Source organism: Galeopterus variegatus, unplaced genomic scaffold (assembly GCF_000696425.1).
Source record: "Galeopterus variegatus unplaced genomic scaffold, G_variegatus-3.0.2 Scaffold55, whole genome shotgun sequence".
NCBI classification, from domain to species: domain Eukaryota; kingdom Metazoa; phylum Chordata; class Mammalia; order Dermoptera; family Cynocephalidae; genus Galeopterus; species Galeopterus variegatus.
The window spans coordinates 990,993-1,001,019 of NW_007726166.1; positions in this window are offsets into that span (position 1 = coordinate 990,993).

Sequence of the window (10,027 nt, forward strand, 5' to 3'; positions counted from 1 at the left end):
GTGGTTTTAAAAATAAAACTGTTGTATTTTATTATGACAATTATACTCAAAAGGTATATGATTGGTTTTTTTTTTTTCTAGCCCTGGTTATGATTATAGAAATTATTTAAATAATAATACTGCAAAATTCAATTGGAACGATAATATTTTGCCCAAGCCAGATCCTATTCATTATTGGTATACTCCTGCATGGACTACACCTATTTGGATAAATAATAACACTGGAGCAACTCCACAAACACAATTATACTGTTTATTTGCTGTTTTAAATATAACTAAATTTCATAGGCCACAAAATAATAGAACTTATTATATACAAGCGTGTGTACATGGTCCTTATGCTATTTTGGTTTATAATAATTCGAACCAGGGCTGGCCCGGTGGCGCATTGGAGAGTGCACCTCTTGGGAGCACGGTGGCGCTCCCTCCGAGGGTTTGGATCCCATGTGGAGACCAGTTCCCGCTCACTGGCTGAGCGTGGTGCGGGCACGACACCAAGGGTTGCAATCCCGTTACTGGTCAGTAAAAAAAAGACAAAAAGGAAAAAAAAAATAATTCGAACCAATTAAATGTAACTTATTGAGAAGATATAACCCATGTTGATTGTGTTAATTGTTCCATTACTAATTGTTTAGATCCCTTTTCCCCTCAATAACATTATTTTTTGTTAAGATGACTTCCTTATGTTTTACTTCCTGTTAATATTTCACAATCCTGGTACACTGATCCAGGGTTTGCCGCTTTACAAAAGTTGGAATATGCTTTGTCATGTCCTAAACCTTTCATTGCAGCTTTAATTTTAGGTATTTCTGCTTTAATCGCTATTATAGGATCTGTTGCCGCTTCAACTGCTGCTTTGGTGCAACAAATTCATACTGCTGAACATGTTAATAGTTTATCTTTAAATGTTTCTACAGCTCTTTTTCAATAAGAAAAAATAGACAGACAATTAGTTGATAGAATTAATGTATTAGAAGAAGGCGTTTTCTTTTTGGGACAAGAAATACAAAATATTAAAGTTCAACTTGCAACTGCTTGTCATCATAGTTATAAATGGATTTGTGTGACTCCTCTTCCTTATAATGATTCTCATGCTTCTTGGCAACAAATCCAGATGCATATAAAAGGAATTTGGAATCATTCTACTTTAGGAGTTGATTTAACAAGTTTACACCAAAAAATATCCGACCTTTCTCATGCTCATCTTCAATCTATAGTCCCCGAAGACGTGGCTAGTGGTATATTCCAGTCCCTTCACTCTGCTTTTAAGAGCACTTCCTTTTGGTCTTTGATACATTCAGTTGGCATGTTTATAGTTATAATAATTATTATTATTGTTTGTTTTCCAGTCCTCATTAGATATCTCAGATTTGCAATAAGAGTGACTCAACGAGAGCTGCTCACACTAAAACTTCAAAACAAAAAAGGGGGAGATGGTGCAGTCCACGCCATGGCGGGGTCTTGAAAAGAATAGCTTGGGCTGCCCTTTCCGAGTTGGCAAGGCCCCGAAGGGAGAGCTGCTGGCAGGGCCATGGCTACCAGCACTTGCTTTCACTGTAAAGATCTCTGCCTTGGCATAGTGGTGCTGCCTTTGCTTTCTCTGCTGATGTTTTGGTCAGCGTGGCAGTTTCCTGAGTTTACAAAAGAGGCAAAATATGACACACAAACAGTTGTTGTCATAAAATTAGATTATCCCACAAAAGATCCAGGAAGATTGAACAATTCCAAATTGTCCCTTTTGAGTCAATTTATTACACCAACGGATGTTTTAAAAACACCTTATGAGTAGCCATGAGCAATTATTTTTACAAAAGAAATTAATAAACAATAGAAATCCCCATCCTCTTCCCACCATCTGGGTAAATGATTATATAGGTTATAAAATGGGAAAAGGAAAAATTTGGTACCCTCCTAGGGGACGTCCTAAATATGACTTAAGTTGGTAAACGTCATTTACAGGGGATTATATTAATGGTAAGAGAATGGTTGGAACTAATGGAAAAAGATATTATAGGAAGAGTTAAGTTTATGAGAAAGAATGCATAGAAACCCTGTTACTCATTGGTGTCCTAAGTTAAATAAAAACATCTTAGTAAGATATTGGGACAAAAACATATGATGCACAACTTTCCCTCCTAAAGATAAAGATTATAGATGGAATTTTGAATGCACCTGGAAAAAAAAAAAAAAAAAGAGAGAGAGAAAAATATCACAAATAAATAGCTCTATCCCTAAAAAGAAAGCAATTCCTGAGAAGTGTGAGGATTCTGTTTCCAGAGTTGTCACAATATAATACCCAGAATGACCAGTTCTAAAAAAAAAAAAAATTACAAAATACAAAAAAAACAAAGTATGGCCCATTCACAGGAGAAAAAAGAATTTGACAGAAACCACCCTGAGGAAGCCCTGACACTGGAATTACTAGTCAAGAACATTCAATTAACTTTGTCAAATAAGCTCAATGTAGTAAAGGAAACCATGGAGAAAGAACTAAAGGAAAGCAGAAAAACCATGTATGAACAAAATGGGAATATCAAGAAAGAGATGGAGATTATAAAAAGTTAGCAAACACCAATTCTGGAGCAGAAAAGTACAACAGGTGAAATAAAAAATTGATGAGATGAGTTCAACAGCAGTATATTAGTCTGCTTGGGATGTAATACAAAATACCATAGACTAGTGATTTAAATAACAGAAATTTATTTTCTCAGAGTTCTAGAGGCTAGAAGTCCCAGATCAAGGATCAGCAGGGTTAATAATTGGTGAGGGCTCCCTTCCTGGCTTGTGTCCTTCAGCTACCTTCTTATTGTGTCCTCACATGGCAAGAGTGGGGGAGAGGAGAGGGAGAATTGTGGGGGAAGAGAGAGAACACTTTGGTGTGTCTTCTTATGAGGACATTAATCCTATTAGATCAATGTTTCTCCCTTATGTCCTCACTTAACATTAATTATATCCATAAAGGTCTTATCTCCAAATAGAGTCACATTGGAAGTTTGGGCTTTAACATATGAATTTGTGTGTGTGTGTGTAGGTCGGGGTGGGGTAAATTTGGTCCATAATAAGCATGTCTGAGCAGGCAAAAGAATGGATCAGTGAATTTTATGATAAGACATTGAAATTACCTAGTCTGAGGAGCAAAATGAAAAAAAGAATGAGGAAAAATGAACAGAGCCAGAGGGGCCATCAAACATACCAATATATGCATCACAGGCATCTCAGAGGAAGGAAGAGAGAAGGGAAAGAAAAAAACATATAAAGAAATAATGGTCAAAATTTTTGCAAATCTGATTTTAAAAAAAAAACAAAAACGAATACACACATCCAAGAAGCTCAATGATCTCCAAGCAGGATAAACTCAAAGAAGTCCCCACAGAGGCACATTGCAGTCAAATACTCAAAACATAAAGCCAAAGAAAGATTTAAAAAGTAGTAAAGAGAAGTAACTCATCACATACAAGGAATCCTAAATAAGATTAACAGTCAATTTCTCATCAGAGATCATGGAGGCCAAAAGCAAAAAACTCAATAAAAAATTCTATATCTAGCAAAACTATCCATCAGAAATTAAGGAGAAATTTAAGACATTTTCAGATCAAAGAAATCTGAGATCATTATGAGTAGACCTGCCTTACAAGAAATGATAATTTCTGAAATGAAATTATGCTAGACATAGAAGAAATAAATAACACTGAAAAAGATAACTATATATGTGAATATAAAAGTCAGCATTATTGCACTTTTGGTTTATAATTCTTTTTTTCCCTTATAATTTAAACCACCAATGCATAAAACAGTAATTATAAATCTATGTTACTATTATTTATACATCATGTGCCTATTATTATATATAGTCATAATAATTGTAATAATATAATGGGGGAATGGAGATGTATATAAACAGAGTGTATACTATAGGAACTAAAATGTAATTATTAAAACTAGGTTGTTATAAGTTTAAAAAGTTTATTTTACTTTATTTATTTATTTTTTGGACAGCTGGCCTGTATGGGGATCTGGACCCTTGACCTTGGTGTTATCAGCACCTTGCTCTAACTGAGCTAAACGGCCAGCCCCATAAGATGTTAATTTTTTTAAAAAAAGATGACCAGTAAGGGGATCTTAACCCTTGATTTGGTGTTGTCAGCACCACACTCTCCAAAGTGACCCAACCAGCCATCCCTATATAGGGATCCAAACCTGTGGCCTTGGTGTTATCAGCACCACACTCTCCTGAGTGAGCCACAGGCCAGCCCAAGATGTTAATTTTAATCCCTCAGATAACCACTGGGAAAATAACCAAAGAAAAAAAGAAAAGAATGAAAGTAGTACACGAAAAAATATAAGATATGCAGAAAACAGTTCAATAATGGAAACAAAATTTTTCTATCAGTAATTAAATATACCTGGGTTACACTCTCCAATGAAAGGCAGAGATTGGCAGATTGAATTTAAAAAATGATATATTTATATGATGACTAAAAGAGACTCAGTTTAGATATAAGGACACGGCCTGGGTGGTTATCTCAGTTGTTTGGAGTACAGCCTTATAATACTAAGTAATAGATCTGCAACATAACCAGCACCACTTTAGATAAGCCCAAGTACAAAATGGTGCCATCCACCTCCTCCTCTCCCCTCCCCCCTTCCCTTTACGAGAAGCCTCCTGGCTTAAACAGAAATCCCTTTTGCTTCTGCAAGGATGCAGTTCTCCACCCTGATCCACATTAGCATAATGACCCTCCTTGATGGTATCAGCCAGCCGTTGGTGCACTATATAAGCTCTACCACCCCCACACCTGGTGCTGTCCCCCATTTTCAGGGCAGCCCCAGGATGTTCCCCACTTTCAGCACAGCCCGCTAGATTCTTTTCCTTTAATAAAGCTTGAATGGTACCTGGCATCTTGGATCACTTTCTTTCACTAAGGTCATAGGTTTTGATCCCCATACTGACCATCTGCCAAAAAGAAAGAAAGAAAAAAAAAAAAGATATAAAGACACAAAGAGGTTGAAATTAAAAAGAAGGGAAAAGATACACCATGCAAGTAGAAACCAAAAGAGAGCTGACAAATGGATAGACTTTAAGCCAAAAGAGGTTACAAGAGAAAAAGGACATTATGTATGGATGAACAGTTCAATCCAGCAAGAAGATATAAAAATTATAAACATATATGTAAATAACAACAGAGCCCCAAAATACATAAAGCAAAACTTGACAGATTTAAAGGAAGAAATAAATGGTCCTACAATAATTGTTGGGCATGTCAATATCTCACTTTGTACATTGGACAGAACAACCAGACAGAATATCAGTAAGGAAATGGAGGGGTTGAGCAACAGTATAGATCAATTGACCTTAACACACATATACAGAACACCCAATAACAGCAGAATATACATTCTTCTCAAGTGCATATGGAACATTCTCCAGGTTATACCATATGTTAGTCAAAAACCAATCTTGCTACATTTTCAAAAATTGAAATTATATAACACATCTTTTCTGATCACAATGGAATGGACCTAGAAACCAATAAGAAAAGGAAGACTGGAAAATTCACAAATGTGTAGAAATTAAACACCACATTCTTAAACAACCAGTGGGTCAAAGAAGAAAGGAAATTAGAAAATCACTTGAGGTGAATGAAAATGACAACACAACATAGCAAAAATATCAAATCCAGCAAAAGTAGTGTTCAGAGGGAGGGTTATAACTACAAATACCTACATTAAAAACTAAATCCTAAGCTAGCAGAAGGAAGAAAATAATTAAGGTTAGAGCAGAGGTAAATTAATTAGAAAACAGAAAAGCAATAGAGAAAAATCAATGAAACCAAAACTTGTTCTTTGAAAAGATCAACAAAACTGAAAAACCATTAGCTAGAACAGACTGAGAAAAAATGAAGATGACTCAAATTACTAAAAATCTGAAATAAAAGTGGGGACATTACTCCTGATTCTACAGAACTATAAAGGATTTTAAGAAAGTACTGTGAACAATGGTATGACAACAAATTGGATAACCCAGACGAAATGGACAAATTCCTAGAAACAGGAAACCTACAAAGACGGAATCATGAAGAAATAAAAAATCTGAATAGATCTATAACTAGTAAAGAGATTGAATCAGTAATCATAAATCTCCCCATGAAGAAAAGCCCTGGACCAGATGGTTTTACTGGTGAATTCTGCCAATCATTCAAAGAAGAAATAACAACAATCCTACTCAAACTTTTCCAAAAATTGAAGAGGAAACACTTCCTTACTCATTTTATAAGGCCAACATTTCCCTGGCCCTAAAGCCAAAGAACAACAAGAAAAGAAAACTACAGACTAATATCCTTTATGAATATTGATGCAAAAACTTCAACAAAATACTAGCAAACCTAATTCAGCAGTATATTAAAAGGATTACATACCACGAAGAAGCGGGATTTTTCCCCCTGGAATACCACGATGGTTCAACATATGAAAATTGGTCAGTGTAATAGACCACATTAACAGAATGATATGATCATCTCAATTGATGTGGAAAAAGCATTTGACACCCTTTTTTTTTTTTTTCCTTTTTTGTCTTTTTTTACTGACCGGTAACGGGATCGCAACCCTCGGTGTTGCGCCCGCACTGCGCTCAGCCAGTGAGTGGGAACTGGTCTCCACATGGGATCAGAACCCTCGGCGGGAGCGCCACCACGCTCCCAAGCAGCGCACTCTCCAGTGCGCCACTGGGCTGGCCCCTTGACACCCTTTCATGATAAAAATATTCAACAAACTGGGATGGAAGGAAAGTACCTCAATGTAATAAAAGCCACATCTGAAAATCTCACAGCAAACATCATACAATGGTAATAACTGTAATAAACTGAAAGCTTTCCTGCTAAGATCAGGAACAAACAAGGATGTCTACTGTTACTAGCACAGTAGTGGAACTTCTAGTTAGAGCAATTAGGCAGGAAAAAGAAATAAAAACATACCAACTGGAAAGAAAAAAGTAAAACGATCTGTTTGTAGATGACACACTCTTACAGGGAGCAAAATGTAAAGGTTTCACACAAAAAAACTGTTAGAACTTATAAACAAATTCAGCAAAGTTGCAGGATACAGAATCAACATGCAAAAGTCAGTCGTATTTCTGTACACTAATAATCTGAAAATGAAATTAGAAAAACAACACCAGTTAAAAAAGCATTAAAAAAAAATAAAATTTAGAAATAAACTAATCCAGGGAAGTGAAAAATTGGTACAATGAAAACTGTTAAACATTGCCGAAAGAAAGATGACTTAAATTAATACATTTATTTAACACATATTTAATATATAAAAGTGGGGACATTACTCCTGATTCCTGAAAATATTTGCAAATCATATACCTGATAAAAGATTAATATCTAGAATATATAGAGAACAACTCAAGAAATGGACAAAGGACATAAATAGACATCTCGCCAAAGAAGACATACAAATGGCCAACAATCACATGAAAAGATGCTCAACATCACTCATCATTAGGGAAATGCAGATCAAAACCACCATGGGGGCCAGCTCACTCGGGAGAGTGTGGTGCTGGTAGCGCCAAGGCCATGGGTTCAGATCCTATACAAGATGGCCGGTGCGCTCAACTGGCTGAGCGTGGTGCAGACAACACTGTGCCAAGGGTTGTGATCCCCTTACTGGTCAGAAAACAAAACAAAAACCAAAACAACAACAACAAAAACCCACTGTGGGATACTACTCCACATCCATTAGGATGGTTACTATCCCAAGGGTTGTGATCCCCTTACTGGTCAGAAAACAAAACAAAAACCAAAACAACAACAACAACAAAACCCCACTGTGGGATACTACTCCACATCCATTAGGATGGTTACTATCAAAAAAAAACCAACAGAAAATAAGTGTTAGTGAGGATGTGGAGAATGTGGAAGCCTTGTACACTCCTGGTGGGATGTAAAATGGTAGAAACACTGCAGAAAACATTATGGTGATTCCTCAAAAAAAATTAAACAGTATTACTATATATATTAGTCTGTTTACGTTGCTTATAACAAAATACCTGAGACTGGGTGATTTATAAGGAAAAATGAAATTTATTGCTTACAGTTTCTGAGGCTGGGAAGTCTAAAATCCATCTGGTGGTGGTGACAGTGACCCAGGGGTCTCGCATTGCAAGATGGTGGAAGCAGAGAGAGCAGAGAGAGAGAGACAGAGAGACTCTCCTCTTCTTTTAAAGCCCTCAGAACCACACCCCTGACCACCATTTTTAATCCATCCACTACCGCCTGGTCCTACAATCCAATCATCTCTTCAAGGCCCCACCTTTCAATTACCATCATAGGATTTCCCACCCTCTTAACAGTCACAGTGGGGGCTAAGTTTCTAATGCATAAAACTTAGGGGACACAATTCCAGCTTCAGGGGGTTGGCGGAGGACATAATTCAATCCACTGCATTGTATAATCCAACAATTCCACTTCCAAGTAAATGCCCACAAGAATTTAAAGGAGGGTCTCAAAGAGACGTCCATACACCAATGATCACAGCAGCATTACTCACAACAGCTGAAAGGTGGAAGCAACCCAGGTGTCCACTGACAGATGAATGAGGAAACCATGGTATATATCCATAAAATGCAATATTATTCTGTTTTAAAAGGAAGTACTAACATCTGCTATGACGTGGATGAACCTTGAGGACATGCAAAGTGAAATAAGCCAGTCACAAAAAAAGAATGTGTCTAATTCCACTTATATGACTAACCTATAGTAGTCAAATTAATAGAAGCAAAAAATAGTGAAAGAAAATGAGCCGAGATGCCGAGTACTGTTCAAGCTTTATTAAAGGAAAAGAATCTGCCAAGCTGTGCTCAACGGGGCAGGCAGCCTAGTGCTGCTTTCAAAATGGAAGACAGCACTAGATGTGGGGGGTGGGAGAGCTTATATGCACTGGTACCATCAAGGAGGGGCATTATGCTAATGTGGATCGGGTGGAGAACTGCGTCCTTGTGGAAGGAAAAGGTGTTTCTGTTTAAGTCACGAGGCTTCTCCTAAAGGGAAGGGGGAGGGGCTTGGTGCTGGAGTGGAAGACGAGGCCGGGGGCTATTTTGTGCTTATTGTGTGCACTATGGCGCCAGTCACATCCAAAATCCATCATTCCTGCCTTTTAAGTATAAGAAGAAGGGAAAAGGGGTGAAGGTCTCATTCTTCTGAAGCTACTTCCTGCTGGAGATGGGCAAAGATGAAAAAAAAAATAAAAGATTTCTGTTGGCGGGTAACACAATTAGGCGGCGGGGTCCTGGTTTCGTGTGGGGAGGCTGCATTCCTCCGGGGAAGGGTCGCTGGTTCTGGGGGGCTGACATCCTCCTCACAGGAACAATTGGGCAACCTTTGGTTGGTGAGAGCCTGCATACGTTCCTGCGAGAAATTAGAGAAAGACCAAAAGAGACCAAAACAGACAGGGACCAAAGGGTAGGCTGAGTCCCAGCACAGTTAGGGGTCCTAGCAGGGGCACAGGCCAGGGTAGCCAAGGGTTCAGTGAAATGGTGTAAGTTGTCTTGGATCACCCTGGACTTATTTATGTAGTAACAGCATTTCTCCCCCAAGAAGGGGCAGGTGCCTCCCTTCTCTGCTGTAAGGAAGTCAAGGGCCCAACGTTCTGTAAAGCGACTGTCACAAGTGAGGTGACCTGTCACTGGAGGGAGGAGATGTTACCTATGATTAGTTCTTCTGAGAGTTTCTGATAGAATTGAGAGGCAGCAGCAGGGCCTGCTATGCCAGTCCCAGTTGCAGGAAGGATCCCTGCCCCAATTAAAAGGTACAATTAGTGCCCTACGGGAGCAGGGGCCACTTCCTGAGAGCAGGTGCTGAAGTTAGTCCCAGTCCCGTCTCCATCTGTCTGGACGGTGATGTTGGCGATGAGCCAAACGAATATGCAATAAATCGCGTTGGGGGCAGGCAGCAGGATAACGTAGTTGTTTTTTTTTTTTTCCTTTTTGTCTTTTTCCATGTCCGGCAACGGATCGCAACCCTCAGTG